Source organism: Protopterus annectens, chromosome 5.part1, assembly GCF_019279795.1.
Source record: "Protopterus annectens isolate FY-2018-M chromosome 5.part1, PAN1.0, whole genome shotgun sequence".
Taxonomy (NCBI): domain Eukaryota; kingdom Metazoa; phylum Chordata; order Ceratodontiformes; family Protopteridae; genus Protopterus; species Protopterus annectens.
Window position 1 is genome coordinate 58747350 of NC_056736.1, and position 19934 is coordinate 58767283.

Below are 19934 nucleotides of genomic sequence, written 5' to 3' on the forward strand. Positions count from 1 at the left end.
GCAGAACCCCTCATTCTTTGTGATCATGTGTACCAAAATACCATTGTAAATGCAAAATCAAAACAAATGCATAGACTTATCATTGTACACATTGACCCTTTAACTTTTGGGGGTTAATCCCAGTGTTATTTTTAAATATGTGTATAAAGGGGATAACTGACTTTTTTACCTTATAGGTTTAAGCAGGGGTTGGATAACACTTTGCTTATGTCCCTTGGTAAAATAACTTGTCTGTAAAATGCTTTGGGGTAAAATTTAATGTACAGGAAACCCCTTTTTCGTTGTAACAACATGGCTATATGTAAAAATAATGGTCCCAGCAATGTGTGGGTCAATACCAGCTTGGTATAAAAGACATGTAGGATCCACATGCACTGTGTGTCCTACATGGGGGGTCAGGTGAAGATATCATATAAAAATTTGGTTACAGATGGGGGTTTTTACAATTGCAAAACAATCACAGATGGTGTATCCCCCACAGCAGTAAAACCATGCAATCACAATGTGAGACAAGTACAACAATATGTAGTATAATGCATACTGGCCACCAGAAAACTATAAAGTGTTAACAGTGTGTAAAAAAGGGCATGTCACCATTCCAATGTGTCCACTATACATGTAAATGCAGACAGTGCACCTTCCCCATGTTAAATATAAATACATGTCTGTACTACACACTCACACAGTGCACACTCTGAAACACATCCCCAATACTACCCCGTCAGTCAAATGGCACATGGATGGATAATACATCTTCAGAATTAACAGGGGACACTATACTACATTGATGATCATATGTAATGTATCATGCCTGCTTACATACACCTAGAAGGAAATCACACTTTGTGTTAACAACATTGTAATATTATTACAGTGCATGAAGCCACCCGGCATCAGCACCATGTTAGTCTGTACCTGCATCAATGTTACACATTACAAGAGGTGGCACGGGTTTCATCATATACATATGTGTTTTTTTCCCGAGTCATTAAAATCCAATCAACATGTAGCTTTTGTGTGTGTGTGGGGGACAACGGGTTTTGCAGGCCCAATGTTGATGCAATGTGTGTGTGTATGTTTTTCCCAGCTGTTTGTTTTATGTGTGTCTCTGCATGTACACTGTTTCAGCATGTGTCAGCCATATACTGGGGGTTTGGGAAGTCACAGACTGTACCTGCCAGGCTGTACAGATGCCATTTCTGGCATGGACCCCCCTCCATGCATTCAACCATATTCCAGTCCTGCCCCGGCAATGAATACACATACATTCTTGGGATCTGTATCACAACCTTGGTGGGTGTCAGTAATGTTAACCTGATTTGCATAGTATTGTCATTTAATACATATTATAGACCTCATCCTCCAAAGTAATAACCACTGCTGACTGTGGATGTGCACATGACCTTTAAAGTGCTGTACTATCATTGTTTTCAATGTCCCTTGTAATACCCAGCAACAAAATAACTGGTCATACACAACTATAACCCAGGATCACACAACACGTATGTGCACTACACAACCATGAAATTCAGATACATCAAGGGATTGTACAGATAATGCAGAATTCAATAGTGCAAATACCCAAATATTACAAATATATATATATATATATATATATATATATATATATATATATATAAAAAAACACACACACACACACACACACACACACAGGGCTGGGAGTTGAACATACCCCTAACTACCTTATCACATACAGCATTACTTTTACAGTTTACCAGATTACTGAACACAGCACTCCCAGAGGCATACTTCTAGGTGGGTGACATCACCCCAAAGGCAAAGACAATAGAGAATGTATGTGTTGTGAGGCATCAAAAAGCAAGTGGGCAGCTGGAAACACACACACACACACACACACACACACACACACACACCCCCCCCCCCCCTTGGCAGGCTGGGAGTTGAACATACACCTAACTACCTTATCACACTACAGCATTACGCATTTACAGAAGCTCCCGAGATTACTGAACACAGCATCCCAGAGGCATACTTCTAGGTGGGTGACATCATCCAAAAGGCAAAGCGCCGATAGGGAATGTATGTGTTGTGAGGCATCTAAAAAAACCCCCACACAAACACACACACACACTTGGCAGGCGGGGGGAACATACACCTAACTACCTTATCACACTACAGCATTACGCATTTACAGAACATGCTAAAATTACTGAACACAGCACTCCCAGAGGCATACTTCTAGGTGGGTGACATCATCCGAAAAGGCAAAGAGCCATAGGGAATGTATGTTTGTGAGGCATCTAAAAGCATTACTGTGTCCCCAGGCAGCTGGAAACACACACACACCCCCTTGGCGGGGCTGGGAGTTGAACATACACCTAACTACCTTATCACACTACAGCATTATGCATTTACAGAACTGCTCCCAAAGATTACTGAACACAGCACTCCCAGAGGCATACTTCTAGGTGGGTGACATCATCCACAAAGGCAAAAGCATAGGGAATGTATGTGTTGTGAGGCATCAAAAAGCATTACTGTGTCCCCAGGCAGCTGGAAACACACACACACACACACACACCCCCCTTGGCGGGGCTGGGAGTTGAACATACACCTAACTACCTTATCACACTACAGCATTATGCATTTACAAAAACCGCTCCCAAGATTACTGAACACAGCACTCCCAGAGGCATACTTCTAGGTGGGTGACATCATCCGCAAAGGCAAAGAGGGATAGGGAATGTATGTTTTGTGAGGCATCTAAAAGCATTACTGTGTCCCCAGGCAGCTGGAAACACACACACACACACACACACACACACACACACACACACACCCCCCCCCCCCCCCCCTTGGCAGGCTGGGAGTTGAACATACACCTAACTACCTTATCACACTAAAGCATTACGCATTTACAGGCTCCCGAGATTACTGAACACAGCACTCAGAGGCATACTTCTAGGTGGGTGACATCATCCAAAGGCAAAGATCCCGATAGGGAATGTTTAGGGGTGAGCAGTCTGAAAGATATTACTGTCCCAAGGTAGGACAAAAAAGGGCAGTGCTGTCTTTGGGGAAACAAATATCAACACTACAACACTAAAAAATAGGATGCACCACAGACAGTACACCTTCGAGACAGCAACCAGTTGTTCAATGTAGGCATCCATCGACATTGAAAATGGACATCTGTTGCCTGGATGACCACCATGGCTATACAGGATGTCAATGGCCATGCCCACATGCAGTATCACTCTGTTTGGAATGTACTGTGTGTCCATCTACACAACAGGGGCATGCTCACCCCAACGCAAGGGCCATCTTGCATGAAAATTCTAATAAACAGTTTGGAATGTATTTTCCATCACAACCATGCCAAAAAGCGGGAAAACCATCTTGCATGCACCCCTAATCACAAAACAGTTTGGAATGTACTTTTTCCAAACCCCAAAACCATCCCAACGCAGTTAAAGGGCCATCTTGCATGCACTTCCAAAATTGGGAAGACTTTTTCCATCTAAAAACCCATACTGGGCATGCTCACACACTTAGCAGTTGAAAACCATTTTGCATGCAAAGTCTAATACAACGTGGGAATTTTTTTCCATCACACGGGCATCACTAACCATTTTTGAAAACCATCTTGCATGCCGGGGGCACAGAAATTTCCAAATAACCACAATTTTTAACCAGCCCACTCAGGGTCACAGATGTCTCAGGTGCAGATACAGAGGTACACACAAATCCAAACCCCATACCACTTTACCAAAAAACACCCATACTTTAACACAACCCCGGGGACTCAACCAGTGGATTTACATGGTCCACTGTGCAGACACCAACCAACATTCCTTTGGATGCATTGCAATGATACCACTGTACATAACCGGGTTTCTCAACCATACCCCCGGGGCAAACGGACAGATGCCTGTACACCATAAATTTTTATGTAAACTAAGCAGTGGATATGTGCATGGACCACACACAACACATACATAGCATAGCTTTGCTGTCCTCTGTGCAGAAAGGGGCACAAAACCCCCAAAAAATTCCACTTTAACAAAGAATAAACAAGGAAACACCAACCCCCATGCCCCCCCATAAACATCCCACCCATTTTTATGTCAACACCATAAAACCAACTACAACATGCAGTTGCAACCACCCCATCTTTGACCCCATAACATACTGACATCGGTAGGATGTACACAGGTATGGATGATTTTTAAAAAATGGTGATCACCTGTGAATGGATTTTTAGGGGGTCCAGGTGTGTCACACATCCAAAACATGTGCAAACAGTCCCTATGTTAGATTTGCTGGACATAAAAACCCACAGCGGTCAGGAAAATGCGTCACTTGACACCTGAAACATTCTCCCCGGGGCATATAGCAGCAAAATTTCCCTTGGTACACATAATAATACCCGTCTGTAAAGGATCATCATATAGCAGGTGTATCATTCACATACGCCATGTGTTTTTGTTGGGGACCATATATGCCACATATGGTGGGAATAAAACCCATTGTACACACCCCCTTTGTAGAGATCTGTACATACTGCAGTGTGGAAAGGGGGCAGGGGGTGTGTGTATCACACATCAGCTATCCAAATTTTAACATTTGTGGTCCCCACAGTGTGTGTGTGTGTGTGTGTGTGTGTGTGTGTGTTGTTTTTTTTTTTATGTATCCCCATGGAGTGGGGGTGTATGCCCAAACAGAACACACAGGATCCCTAACCCCTCATGGTATGCAGTCCACTACCCTGTTGATGCCTTTCCCCCAACTGGCTACCTGTACATGTTCTTTCTCTGTGCCCAGTGTGGGTGCACAGTACTGTGGGGGTGATGACCACATAGGAAACCCCCCCAACACTATGGGGTGGTTATAGTGTTGTTAAATTAGGGGAGCATGTTCCTGTAATGTGACAGGGTATTACTGCTACACAGTGAGGCCTCATGCTATCAAGGGGCCCTTTAACATTATCATTGGCCAGCCCCTTTTCCCCCAAATGTCAACATACCTGTGATGTGACCTGGTATGGATGTAAATCTCAGCCACTGTAGCCTATTAAACTGTGTTTTGGATCAGTTTTGTGTGGACATCTGTGGTATGTTAGACTTTCCAACAGTCAGGGGCTACGAAAAGCATATTGCCATATCCCCCTGTGAGTACCCCAAAGTTACACAGGGGAGACTGCAAAACCTACCTGTAGGCACATGCAAGTAGACCATAGGAAACCAGGGCATAAACCAACATGCTGTTACACAAAACTGTGAACATATAACAATGCATGCTAACCTGTACTACATGGTTTTTGGTGTCAACAGTACACAACTAATGTAATATACACACCCCACTTTTTCCACACAACATTGTAATATACACTCTTTTTTACACAACTAATGTAAATACTTTCACTATTCTGTTCACCCTGTGCATCAGACCATTTGAGCATGTCCCTGCACCGATGGTGTGGATGACAGGGATGCGAAAGGCTTCATCATATGCACAGGGTGATAATGTTTCCCAAAAGGGGCTGCACCAATGGATGACATCATGTGTGGGTAAGGGCCAGTGATAATTGGACATGTCTTTTATTGCATGTGGTTTGTTGTGCCCTACAGATGTTTTTCTGTGGCACCACAGTTCTGTTTGGAGGCCTACATGGGGTATTATTGACAGCTCCAGATTGTACAGACCAGGTTGTACAGCTCACTGTGCCCCCAGGCCATGACCTGTGCCTGCCAGGGGTTGCACGGGCACTACCAGGCAGAGGACAGATTGGCTACTGTCCGATGACACATGCCCCTGGAACCGTGTCCCCTGGGAATGTCCGGGGCCCAAATCCACAGGGCCTGTTTTCCTGGTGTGGACAGCCAGCACCAGCTGCACTGCTACTGCTACGGCACTATGGGAGGGGCATGTGAGGTGGCATGCTCACGGCCCCACTAGGTGGTGGCTGGCCGCCATGGGGCCTTTGCCTCACTCCTACCAGATGTTCCAGCACAGACAGCTCACACTCCGGATTGCCATCCCCGGTCAAGGATTCCAACCATGTCCCCCAATCGCCGTCCAGAACATCAGCAATCTGCTGTTGAGCATTTCCCAAAAGCCTGCATGTTGTTATTTACGGTACGGATAGCAGCCCTCTGCAGCCTCTCCCCTTCTCGGGTCTGCCTTCAGCGTGCCTGTGCCACCATTACAGTCTGGAACATGCTCTGGTGATACCAGCTGCCCTCTGTCCTGCAGGTGCATGTCTGCCAGAGGTCCCCCTAGAGCAGCACGGGCCACATGCCTGTGAGGCACATCTGCAGTCATTACACTGACACCATGGTGTGTAGACACACCTTCTGTAGCCACCACCCCTGTTCCACGCTAACAGACCTGACTGTCCTTCCTCTATGGCCACTGGTGATGCGGTATGTGTTGGCAGCAGAACTGTGTGCGGGGGGGGACATAGCTGGGATGGCAACCATTGGCACAGATTCAGCCCCTGACAACCCTGCCTGTACCTCATGCATATGCACACTGCTATTCTGGGGGGACACTAACATCAGATGGACTGCAGGAGGGTAACGCACCTACATCACCTGTGAATGCAAAGAAAGATTTAAATTACAATGGGCACACACACACAAAAACACAAACACACACACACACAAAAACCAAAAGCACACACAGACACAAAACACACAAAGACACCCCACAGGGGAAAAAGGGGCACACTGTGGTACAGCAGGGGGCATGCACCAGACATTAATAGTGTTAGTAAGCATACCTCCCGGGGGCAAAAAGCAAGCAGGTGTCATATCAGTAGCCATGCAGTTCACACAATCATGGTAGTATGCATGCACCCCTGATACACCATGTGGACCAGAACAGGATAACAGTACACATGGCTGGGGACCTTGACATGTATCTGCTGATGGGGCATTAACATGCATACATGTCTGACAAAAGGGTGTCCTGACACTTTAACATCGTAATGGGCATCACATTGCGGTGTTGTCTGTATGACAGATAGAATGCATGTTTAGCAAATGTGCATGAGCATGGAAGTAGTGTGGCCATCTACATTGCTATACAGTGTGAAGTACAACACTGTGCCATTGCATGGCATCTGAGGCATCTTATTGCTTAAAACATAAAAACACATTGCATAGCCATAACTGCATGCATACCCATGACATAACTGTGGATTGTGACCCATGATGCTGAGGTGTATACACCAAACCATGCTGTGTAAAGTGACAGTCACTGGAGGACCTACAGTGACCCCCCTGCACAACAACTACAGGGTCTTAGCTGCCTGGCAACCATGTCCAAAATAGCGGACTTGTCAATTCACCTTTTTCCCCCTGACATTGATGTACCAAAAACACAAGGTGCACACCCTTGATGTCCTACAGCAGCAAGGGAAATGTACAGTATCTGTGGCCTGATGTGGTGTCAATGTCTGTGGAAGCTGTACAGGTGATTACTGTCATGCTATGACACAGTCATGATGTTCAACCAATCTTATATGGTAGACTTCAGTGACACCTCCACTAGCTGTGCACTGCATCAATTGTATAATCAGTCAGCTAAGGCTATAAGTGGACCACGTGTGGACAATGTGCAACAGGGTGTATACACATCACATCTACTGTGTGGCTACGTGTCTCTGGCCATCCCCCATGGCCATGTGTGCACATGTGTTGGCCAAATGTGTGTGATGGCCATCTATCTCACATGTCTGTGTTGTCCCATATGACATACACCCATAGATGTCAGATATGTCACCATCCACAGGGCTATGCAGACAACGGGTTGTATGTTTGGTATGTGGGGTATGGGTCATGGGATAATGTGACAGTATTGCATTCAGAACACTACGTCTGGGACATGTCAGATGGCACATCACAATGTGTGCCCCCAATGCGGGGGCATACACAATGGTGAAAACTGTGGGCTGCCCATATCCCCTTGTTTTATTTTTAAACACATGTTGTTCCAATATTACATATGCCCCCATTGTAGAACACCTCCACCTTGTATGCACACTGACCACACATGTAGCAATAAAAATACTGTGGTTTCAATTTGGGTGTATCATTTCATTTGTATATATTGCAATGGGTGGCCTGTGAAATGATGGGTGCGGGACCTGTATATCGTCTGGAATGAACATCAAGTGTAAGTGTTAACTGGCCACATGGCAAATAGATCTATGCTTTAACATGCCTGATACTGATGACAGTCTACCTGCAACGGACTCTTTCTGTGCAGCCAGAGGTACCTGTATGGGGGTGACACAGCAGTATGAACATTATCCATGACTGTATGACAGCCACAGGGTGCACTGTGCATGTTAACACACCTTTTTAATAGCATATAGTATGCACATGTGTGCATACACAGGGTACATACTGTAGTATGCAGCATGTGTGTCCACATACCTTGCATATGTTGTTACTTTACATAATGTACAGTGACACATGCAACTAAATGGGATATAATATGTGCAGTACTGACTCACCAGGCAACTCCAGGGACACCGGTTGGGGGACACCCATCTCCACGATGGCAGATAGTGTTTTTGGATGCTGTTCCCTGGGTGTCCCCAGACTGGCCAGTAGCTCCTCGGGTGTGTGGGGGGGCTGGGTTGGTGGCCCCCCACCTGTTCCACCTTGTTCCCTGGTGATTGCAGTGGCACCCGTTTTGCATGTCGATCAAGTCCGCAGTGTCTGCGCACCTGCTGGTAGGTGCGGTTATGGCCACCCACATTTTACCCTCCCAGTCCTCCACAGGCATCCCCCTGCTGGGCATGCTGTGGCCCTGGCTGAACAACAAGTCATAGTTGTCATGGAGCTGTGGGATGAGGACATCATCCTCCTGGTGGCGTATGCTGGGGCGTACGGGCATTATCTGTAAGACATAATGATGGTGACAGGTCACAGTTTCAGAGATGTACAGAGATACTGCTGCACATACATTTCTATGACATCTATACATCTGCACAGTTATCTTTGCAAAGCATCATGACACTGACAACTGACTGTTTTTGTCACACATGTCACACCCATTATGCATTGGATACCATCACCATATATGTGTGTCACCTCATTACAGTGTTCATACTCCATGTAAATGCTGTCTTGCTGTGGGCATGTCTTTTGCCTGCACTTGTGTTCTTACCTATCTGCACATGCCTGGATGTGTCCAGTAATGCTGTTGACCTGGGTGCTGTGTATATGTCACATATCAACACAGACACAGCCTAATGGACTTGAGCAGTGACAATGCACACATATGGACACCTGTACATGCATGTGTTTTGCCATATACATCTACACAGCACTGTACAACTGTTCAACATCCTGCCAGGATCGCCTGTATTGCACATGTGATAGACATGGGACAATGGCTAGTCAGCGACATTCGCAGGGATGGTTATCAACCATAGCATGGGGCATGGTTTCCAAGCTGTAAAAAAGCCATTATGCCACCGCAAGGTGCATCAGTGCCACATTACTGATCCAGTCAGTTGATAGTACATCTACCATGCGCCATCACACCATGTATGACTGGGATGACATGTGCAGCTTTGATGGACAGGGTTGCATGGTATGGCGGGGGTATGTACATTATGGCACAGGGGTCTGTCCAGCCTGTAAACCTAGTATTAGGATGGTGGCTGTCCATGACATATGTCTTATAGATAAAATGGACATGTAGCATGTCCATCATCAAGGTGTAGCAAAAGTCTTTTTGCAAGGTAGACAGCATGCTGCATAGTGGAGGTGAGGATTGTGAAGGCTGGTATCGCCCTCCATGCATAGCCATTACCCCCTTTAAAAGGGGGTATGTGATCCAATATTGGTCACCCAGTGCTGTATATGCCTGTCCAGTGATCTCCTGCTCATGGATGGCACCCTGACATGACATGGGTACCTCATATGACTACCTAAGGGGCCTGGGCGTCCCCCCAGGGGTGCACTGCACAGCACCATCCCTTACACAGTGTCCATAATGTTGACCACAGCCTAGGTAGTAGTTTATGGGTACAGGGATGTTCACCTAGGGGGACAATGCTGGTATCATCCATCAGACTGTGCACATATGTCACACACCCCCCCATACAGCCCATTCTGTATGTTGTTCACAACACTGACACAGCTATACTGATAGGCCATGGCCATTCACAGCCTTACATACACAGATGCCTAACATTTGTCTGTGTGGTATGGGCTACAATAGGGGGGGGTACAACACATTAACCCTGTTCTACTGTAGCTGGCACTGGGTGTGTGCACATGTCACCCCGCACCTTTGTAGTTGTGAGTCTGTCAACAGGCCACTGGTGGAACACTCCTGTGACATACAAAGGTATTTGTAATCAAAAATCCTGTCTTGTACATCTGTACTGCTAACATCTACAGTGATAATGGTTCATGGACATGCCCCCAATCAGCAGGGTTATAGTGCCCACCCAAAAAGACTGTCATCACCACTTGTGGGTTGATATTATCCAACACCCTATCTGTATTGTATGGTCATGCTAGGCACTTGTTCAGAACTTTGAGCATGTCATGAGCTACTGATTACTATAGCCCCCCCCACCCTTTCCACAGGTACACTGGCTGTCCTACACTTCCCAGCTTGCTTATGGTAAAAAGCTTTTTACACACGTAACGCAAAATCCTGTGGGACATGGTTGTATATACAGGCATGTCCAACTTAACCCCCGTGCTACTGCCTGTCTATATGAGGGATATGTTAATGTGGCAATAGAGCAATTGTCTCATGTACACATTCAATGCTCACCTCCCCAAAATACGACACTACAGCCTGTGGGGATGCACCCGCAGCTGGATAGCTCTCAGTGTACCTCAAAAGGGCCCTCATTTGGGGTTTTAAAGGTGCATGTTCCTCAAGGTTCCACATTGAAAGGGTCTGTCCCCACATTGTTGGAAATTGTTTACCTGCTAGCCATGGCTAAATAGATGGGAATCATATTAATTCATTAAATATCTTTTATCATAAAAACCCGCCTATTTTAGCCATCATATGCCCTTCCTAGTTGAAGCTGTTAGTAAGCCAGTTGTGTGTTCCCATTTTTCCCCTTTGTCACACAAGAGGGCTAATGTTCCCCATTTTGGGGACAGGAGGTTGACAGCTATGGCTGGGGTAATGCTGTCACCAACCCTGACTGCACCTGACAGTCATTTGGGGATGTGTAACATTAACACACCCCACCCATCACATAGTCTCACATGATCTACACCACTGGCCAACCCATGAGGACAACTTTTGGCATCTCCATACTCATGTAGGCACCAAAGGGAGCCCCATCATGGAAGACAACATCACCAACTTATAGCCCACAGACTCATGTGTGCCCATCACATACAGCCAATAGCGGGTTATAACATTCACAACACACCAGTCCTAGGTGACTCTGTAGCGGGTCCCACTGCCGTCTCACACAGCTGGCTACACAAGGCATAGTACATCTTGCTGTCGGGTAACTGCTTCTGCAACATAACCTATGCACCATGCCACACCTCACCAGGTAATGTGACTGTCATTTCCCTGTTAGTGTGACTGCCCTTTATACTTCACAGACTACGTGTGCAGGGACATGCAATAGCTCACCAGTCTTATAGCCCTGAGGGTGTGGGCCAAGCCCTGGGGAGCATTTTGCATTGGCCGATACCACTGTACAAAGACGACTGTTTCACTTCAACAGTTGCCTATGCTCCTATTGTCATTCCACAGGCATCTGGTATCTGTCCCCTTTGGCTGACCTGGTCAAACACAATGCTGTGGCCAAACCCCCTGTCAGCCCTGGGAGTACAGCTCACATGTAAGGCTCTTGCTGCCCATACTGCCTGTCTTGCACAGTTTCCAATAACTTTACCGCAGGGGAACTGGCAAGCCCCTGGGGTCATGTGACACAATGCTTGCATCTTCCCTGTGATGCACGCAGGCAAGGCACACCTTATAATGCACCACTCAAACATCTCTGCAGTGACTGGGACCTGCCTCTAGGCTCTGCAGAGCACACCTGCAATGACAGGTTATAGACAGACCATACCTTTCAGGCCAAACCCGGACCGCACACCCACAGCTGGGGGTTCCCATATCCCACTATGTTTGCACACATCCTGGCTAGTTACTTAGCACAATGCATCAGAGGTGCTCCATGCAACTAACTGTGTCCGGGACTGCTATACACATTGTAACAAGACAGAGTCAACATCATACCCCACGGTTAACATACCTTATTTGTTGGTATATTTGGGCAGTGGGCCTCAGACAGCTACTACTGATTTTGACTGACACTACCCACACTTAAATGGGATAGCCACTCATGTACCGACACATCCATGAGTCATAACCTCCGCCTGCTGGATCAACCCATACACACCACCTCCAAGACCTACATTAAACCCTTGACATGAACACTACCACCCTGTGACTGGTGTTACACACCTGGGGTTATCCCCCCATTGGTGGATTCCCAACATATGCTAATCAACCTTGTTAGCCACATCCCACCACACCCATCACAGCATACACAGTACATGGTACTACAACACCTACTACAGCGCTGCTGACAGCGTTGTTAATCATGAACCCGGGAGATGGACAATGCACATACAAATGCTGACACATAACCCAGTGCACTTCATTAGCATGTACACAACTGCATGGATCATGCTATTCCACACAGAGCCATGATGGTACACACCAGATAAGACAGGCCACTCTGGTGGTCATGTTCGATGGTCATATGATGTACAACAACAGGTGTAGGCTGTTGCACAGTGGTGTACATTCCCATGGGGGGGGTGGCTCACTGGTCAGCCGGGGGGGTCCCTCATCACATACTCCAAGACTAGCTAGTAAACATGACTTTACACATTCGGGGGTACCACCAGGCATTATGGTGGTATGTCAGTCATGGCAACACCCCATCTGCTGTCCAAAAACAGTCACTCAGGAACATTACAGACCCAGGTGATGTTGGCAACATGCTGGAGGATGGATTCAATGCTAAAACACCCTCTCCCCACTACAGGGCCACAATCCATACAGGGAAAATTGTGGTGTCCCTTTGGGCACAACACAGTACTGACCCACTCTATATGTCCTGGGACACTGGCCCCATGTCACCTTCCAACGTCCCAGGCTGTGATGTCCACCAACCTCTGAATGACATGTCTCCCCCCTAGGCCACCATATTCAGTAATAGCCTTGTTTCAGACATTGTAGCCCCCCGAATGGCACACAGCAGCATTTATCCCCACACACAGGTGGCACCACAACACGGGGGGGACTATAGTCCTACACACCTGACTGGACTGTTCTGCATGGCTATGGGGCACATCATCAAAGGGCGCATTCACAGAGACATTGTTGGGCTCCGTCCTTTGCTGCCACCTTTTGGGTTGTTAGGGCCAGAGCATCCCACATGGTGGACTCCTTTCATACAGTTACCAGGGCAGTTTGATGGTAGGGGGTCCACACATCCTACATTGTCCTCTCATTGCCTTTCAGCACCATTCTCCATTCTGGTATTGACAACATACACATCCACCTGCACATCACCCTTGTCTCAGGATGTTATGCAAAGTGGCTCATGGACAGGACACACAGTGAGGCCAGCATACCATAGTACCTACTACATGTCAGGTACTTGGCATACCACAGTCCTCAGTCATAGGGCCCCCCATGTTCAGTATATGCTTCCCCGTGGTAGCACAGGGACTTTTCCTAGCTTTCAAACCCTGCATACAAAAACACCATGATTGCTCCACCAGCTGATACTGACTCCACCATATGGGTGTCACTGTGACAGATACATATATGACTATCATGGCATCAAGCTGCATGACACAAGGTGCATGCCCTCACCTTTGCATTACACCATTCACCCACTGACTATCACTTTGGGAGTCCCTACATACATATCACATTGTACATGTTTGCAGTACACACATATGTCACCCACTCCTGTGGTTAGTATTGCCACTGTGGCATGGATATCCTTCCTGGCCACACCTATCTGTACTGGGTGTGTAGCTGGTACATAGGCACCCATTGTACCTCTGAACTCAAGACATCTACACACATTCAAGGGTACACCACCCCATTTAGGGGGTACCTTAAAAACAACAGCTTTAAAACCACAACATTAACACGCCATGACTTTACTGAGCTCCGACAGTTTTAAAAGGGCTGCACTACGGACACCACATCTGTACACATTTGCATACTACATACTCAGGGTGACCTCTGCTGATCAGACAGGGCCCATGTCCACAACATTATTAATGGATATACTCCTCAAAAACATAAGAAGCCACTGTGAGCAACATGCTCATGGATATGTGCCCCATGCCACAATGAGTGGGATGTGCTTGGGTTACATTCCCAAACCGGACACTCACCATGCTTTGGAACATAAGTCCTATGTACATCAAGGGACACTCAGTAGCACTGTTCATGTGATACCTCCCGGTGGTTGGGAGACACATGTAGGCCTGGGATCACTGCAGTGGCTGTACTGTGCAGAGGTGCAGGTGACACCCCCGCTGTTCACAGGACACTACCCAAAAGGTGCCACTAGTGTGAACACTGTAGGGGCTTAAAATGGACTTGCCAGACTGCATAGTACTCCACTATGCACCTGTGAAGCTATTACATGTCCTTTGTGCATGGTTACTTGGTAGCCCTTCCATTTAGATTAGCTATCATGCTATTACAAAGTCCCATGCCTACAAGCCATATGTATCCTGTTATTGTACATCCAATGATACCTGTGGTTATGATATGCCTGTTATGCTGTGTAGAATATCTGTCATATCTACCTATAATACTATACATTACACATATTTTACATAGTATCCCATAATGCAAAGCATACTTGGGGGGACCACCTTAGATATGTCATTAACGTTATATGCCCATACACGCGTGCTGTGACAGTTTTCAACATATACTATCCCCCGCTATGGCCCCTTGTTGGACATACCACCCCATGGCGGGTTTTTGGAAATTTTTCTGTTTGCCTCATGTAGCATCCCTTGTGGTGTCTGTGCTGTGTACCTTGTGTCCCACTGCTGGAAAAGTTTTTAAGTTTGTATGCTCAGCAAGACATCACTACATAAATATTTCCCACTTTATGCATTGGGGCATTTTAAATTTAAAGCAAACCAGGCTATACATACAGTAAAACTAATTAATACAGATCATGCTATACATAACCTTACATATGGGGGTTCTACATACCTTGTTATGTTTTGGTTTTTTTCTATCTCTCTCACAGGGTTTTAACTGGGATTGGGATGAGCATACGGTTTGAATGTCTGGCAAGTCATCCTTATATACGGATACCTGAACATGTGGATTCATCCCCCAATTGGTGTTCCTGAGTGACTAATTACTTTCATATCAGCTGAGCTACTCCATTCACCAATTACGGGAAAAGTGGGGTATAATTGATTCTCCACTTGGGGTTTATTTGCCCTACCCGTATTGTGTTTTGTTATGTAATGCAACTTATGCATGGAGAAAGTATATTTGGGTTCATGTCCCCCGGATTTGTGTGACAGGTAGAGTATTTGGTTCCCGGGGGGTTGTCATCCCCAACCCCGTGGAGTATTGCAAAAAAAAACCTGTAACATGGCTGTTTGTTCCATTATACAATGCAAATTTTTCATGACCCCTTTTAAATTTTTCTCTCACAGGTATGTTGAGGGTTCTGCAGATGTAATTGACTGACTGGATGTTTGTGTCATTTGTCTGTATTGCTTTGTTTCTAGTGTGGGGATGTCTGTACTATTACAGGTTTGTGGGCCTTGCATTTCTACATAACCTTTTTATTTTGTGGGCTTCCCTAATTGAGGTAACATTAGTAGACTTATGTTAAATTGATTTTTGTTAATTTTTTATTCTGCATGGTTACTTTATACCTAATTGAGGGTATACAGGTATTTATAACACCCTTGTATTTCTGCCCAGATATTTGCAGTCATTGGGTTTTTTGTTGGTAAAGACCTGTTTGTGGGCCACCCATATGGCATTGTTGGAACTTGGGGCACACTGAAGGCAAACACCAGAGTACAAGGAGCACATACATTAATACATACCCATTGTTGTGGGGCTTTGGTACATTATTTTTAAAATTTTTAATAACAAACATTTTCGTTTAAAATTTTTTTATTTGTTTCCTCTGGGAATTTTTTTGACTTTTTATTGGCAATATGGGGTGTCCCCTATTACATATAACCTATGCCCCTACTATAAATATATGATTGTTATTATAAAAAAATTTTAAACAAATTAATAAAAATGCAATATATCAATTAAAATAATAAATTAAAATATATTAAAAAATATAAATTTTATATATATATATTACTGGGACGTTGGACGGCACGGCCACCCTTTTTAGCTTATGTTTTTCCCTGTTGGGGTTCCTTTTTTTTTCCAAGGTGTTTTGTGTTTACAATTTTGAGGCTGCCCTATTAAAATTTACCATTGCCCCTATCATTAAATTCAATTTTGGAAAAATTTTTTATATTTTATTTTAATTTAAAATTTATTTAAATTTTTTAATTTAATATTTATAATTTTTTTTAAAAATAAATATTTTAAAAAATTTTTGGCAAATGGGCCCCCCCACCCTTTTGTAAGGTCTGATTTCTGTTGGCCCTGTTATGGCTTTTTGGCAATGGGGGGCCCATGAGGGTCACCCTTGGGGCCCTTCTTCAATTTCAGGGGTCATTTTGTTGGCCCTCCATTTTTCTTTGGCGGTGGGGGGCTCCAGTCCTGAGAGTATTTCAACTTTCCCCTTTCCAAGGGAAGGAATTTGGGATCCGCTCCACCCCCAGGGGCATGGTTTAAATTTTTGGTTTGGGGGGCATGGGGGCCTTCCCCTTTTGCCCCCTCTTGCAGGTTTTTTTGTGGCCCTTTCGATGGGGCCCTCCAATCCAAGGCTCCCCCGTGTACCAAACACCCCACAGATGGGCCATGTGGGTTTTTCCCTCAATCCTTTATGGGGGGGGGGCATTTCGATGGGAGTTTATGGTAGGGTTCCCCAGGGGGGTTTTCCCCCAAAAGAAAACACATCCAAAAGGGGGTATTGCCCGGGCTGGCCCCCCCATGAAACCCCTTTTTGGGAGTTGATGGAGTGGAATCCCCTTTCGGGTTTTTGTAGCGCTACCACTCACCGGGGGGTGACTTGATTTGTATGTGTGCAGTCTATCGCACCCAGTACCTCCCGGGAGTGCCACACGGTGGAAGTGGCATATTTGGGCCCAACCCCCCTGAGTTCTGGGAAGTATATATTCTCATTGCCATGTGGTAACATGGCATCCAGGAACTGGTGTAGTACCCTGGATGCTGATGCCTGTGAGATCCCCATTATATCTCCAGTTGGCCTTTGAAAGGTACCTGTGGCCAGTTTAATTCACATACCTTCTGTCCACTGGGATGGGTTCCCTCTGTTGTTTCTGGTTCTCAGGCGTAGCCGGCACAGCTCCACTATTTGCTGTAAGATGTCCCTGTCCACCCTATAGTGCTCTACTATCTCCAGGTCATGTAGCCCCCGGTAGGTTACCCTTGGTCTGAACACTCTTTCCCCCGAGGCCTGCGGTGGTTGTCGGCATCATCCTCCACAACACCGTCAGTCTCTAACACATGCTGATGAATCACAGCTATGGTAGCTCCCAACATGTACATTTTAAAAGTTCCCCATGTGTTTACACCTATGGTGCAGTGTTTGGGAATACGCAGGTGTGTTGGGGTTTCACACTTTATACTATTGTGCTGTGAACACCGATGATGTCATAGGGTGTGTATGTACATCGGGGTACAGGGTATCTTATGTGTTTTACTGCCAGAACTACTATTGTGGTGCCTTTGGTGTTGAATTCGGGTGCCTGGATTACCTCTTGACCTTCCCTTTACATTTCTGCAGTTGCACCTACCATTTTCTGGCTGCATCCTGCAGCCTACTTTCATTTGTACTTTCCTGGACCTGGGTATCTTGCTTTGTGTGCTACCCCGGGCTGCTGTCAGTTTGCTTTGCTCTGCTGTTTTTCAAATCTCCCATCTTTGCAATCCCAAAACCTCCCCCCTTTCTTTGCATTCCAATGCCTCCCTATCCTGTTTTGCAGGTTTCTGCAAGCAGACTTGTCAGCTGCGATTGGCCTCGGGGGTTTATTGGTGTTGATTGCTCATTAGTACTCCAATTACCCTACTTCAGCATTTCCTTCTTTTCTTCCCCTGACCTTCCTGTTTTGCTATTGTTTGTGCATCGTCCGATTACTGGGTTTGGGGAATTTTCATCCTCGCCTTTTGGGCACCATGTGTGCCCCAGCTAAACGATTCTATACCCCCCACCCCGTCCTGCAGCTTTGCTTAGCAACGGACAGGCCAGATTTGCATTGCTCCAATGTGCTTACCCACGGTGGCACACCCTCTGCTGATGTCATGTATCTCCTCTGAGCCCCCTCGGTGTTATCTGCACCAAAGGTACAACCTTCATCCGGGGGGCATTTGCGATTCAGTATTATCTGCCTCATTTGCATGGCATTGACTACTAATTCATAGTTAAAGCTGAACACTATCCAGGCCCTTAGCAACCCTTGCACCTTGGTTGTGGTGTTCCATGCCTCCATTGTGTATTATGCTGTAAACCTGATTTCTATTACTTGGGTTTTATGACATTTTTTTATTATTTCTTTATGTTACAGCTTCCCCACATGCCCTGCTGTTGTGCTTCTGTGGACATGACATTAAATGTTGTTATTTACGTGTTGTGCATCTTTTCTTATGCCATTGGCTGTGTATTTCGCCATTGGCATATTTGGGGATACCTGGGTCTGGCCCCTTCCATAGCTCCGATGTTCTGTTTGGGAAAATGTAAACCGGGTTTTTTGGGTTTTCATTTGGTTATTTTTCCCCGCACCACTTCATGAATCACTATATGCCTTCATTTGCATGGTGCACACTGCACATGGGGTGATTAGCATACCGGGGCCCCGGGAGTTCTGGCACCCCGGGAGTGCTGGAATTGGATCTACCTGAATCCCCCGGCCTATTTGGCATTATACCCTGCGCGCGCCGCAAGCTTCATGAATCCCCCGGATCTTTATCTTGTCTCCGAAATGTAGAATAGTTTTAAGCATAAAGAATCTTTTTTGAAAAAAGCTGATGTTTTTTAAAAACAAATTCAAAAAGAAATGTTTTTAAAATAAGGATCATGTGTTTGTTGTAACTGTTGCCCAGTACATGATGAAGGCAGATATTTACTTACACCTTGACACAAGTAAAGAATACTATAATCAAAGAGACAGCAACTACAAAAGTTTTTTTTCAAATTTCTTTTTTTAGTGCAGTTGTATATCTTGCACAATGCTACTGTGAAGTCTATTATATTAACAATACAAAGTAAAGGATTCATATGAAAAATTAAAGACAACTTAGAACTACTAAAAATAAGGATGTAAAATGTATTAACAAACTTTGAAGATCATTGCTGCTTTTATTTTTTTATTATGGAAATTTTCTTTTTCTTTGGGGTTTTTTTAAAGCGGGTCATCTGTCCAATGACTGCCAGGGTTTTTTTTAGTTGCCAGGGGCCCAACCTTCCCAGAAAAATATGCATTTTTCCCCATTTTGAGTGTTCAATCCCCCAAAATAAAGTTTATAAAATTAATAAAGATTACCCTGGTTTTTTAACAAGGTTTTTATTTTAAGTGCATACTTCAATAAGGGTTTGAGTATTGAATACTCTCTGAAACCTCCTATGTGACTGCAATAAATAACCAAGGTAATATAAATGACGTACTAGGGAATAGAGTGATGGACATTTTTTACTGGTCAGCAGTTTTAATGGTCTCAATAAAATTATGGGTCTATGTCATTTTGTCGAAAATCCATTTTAAAAT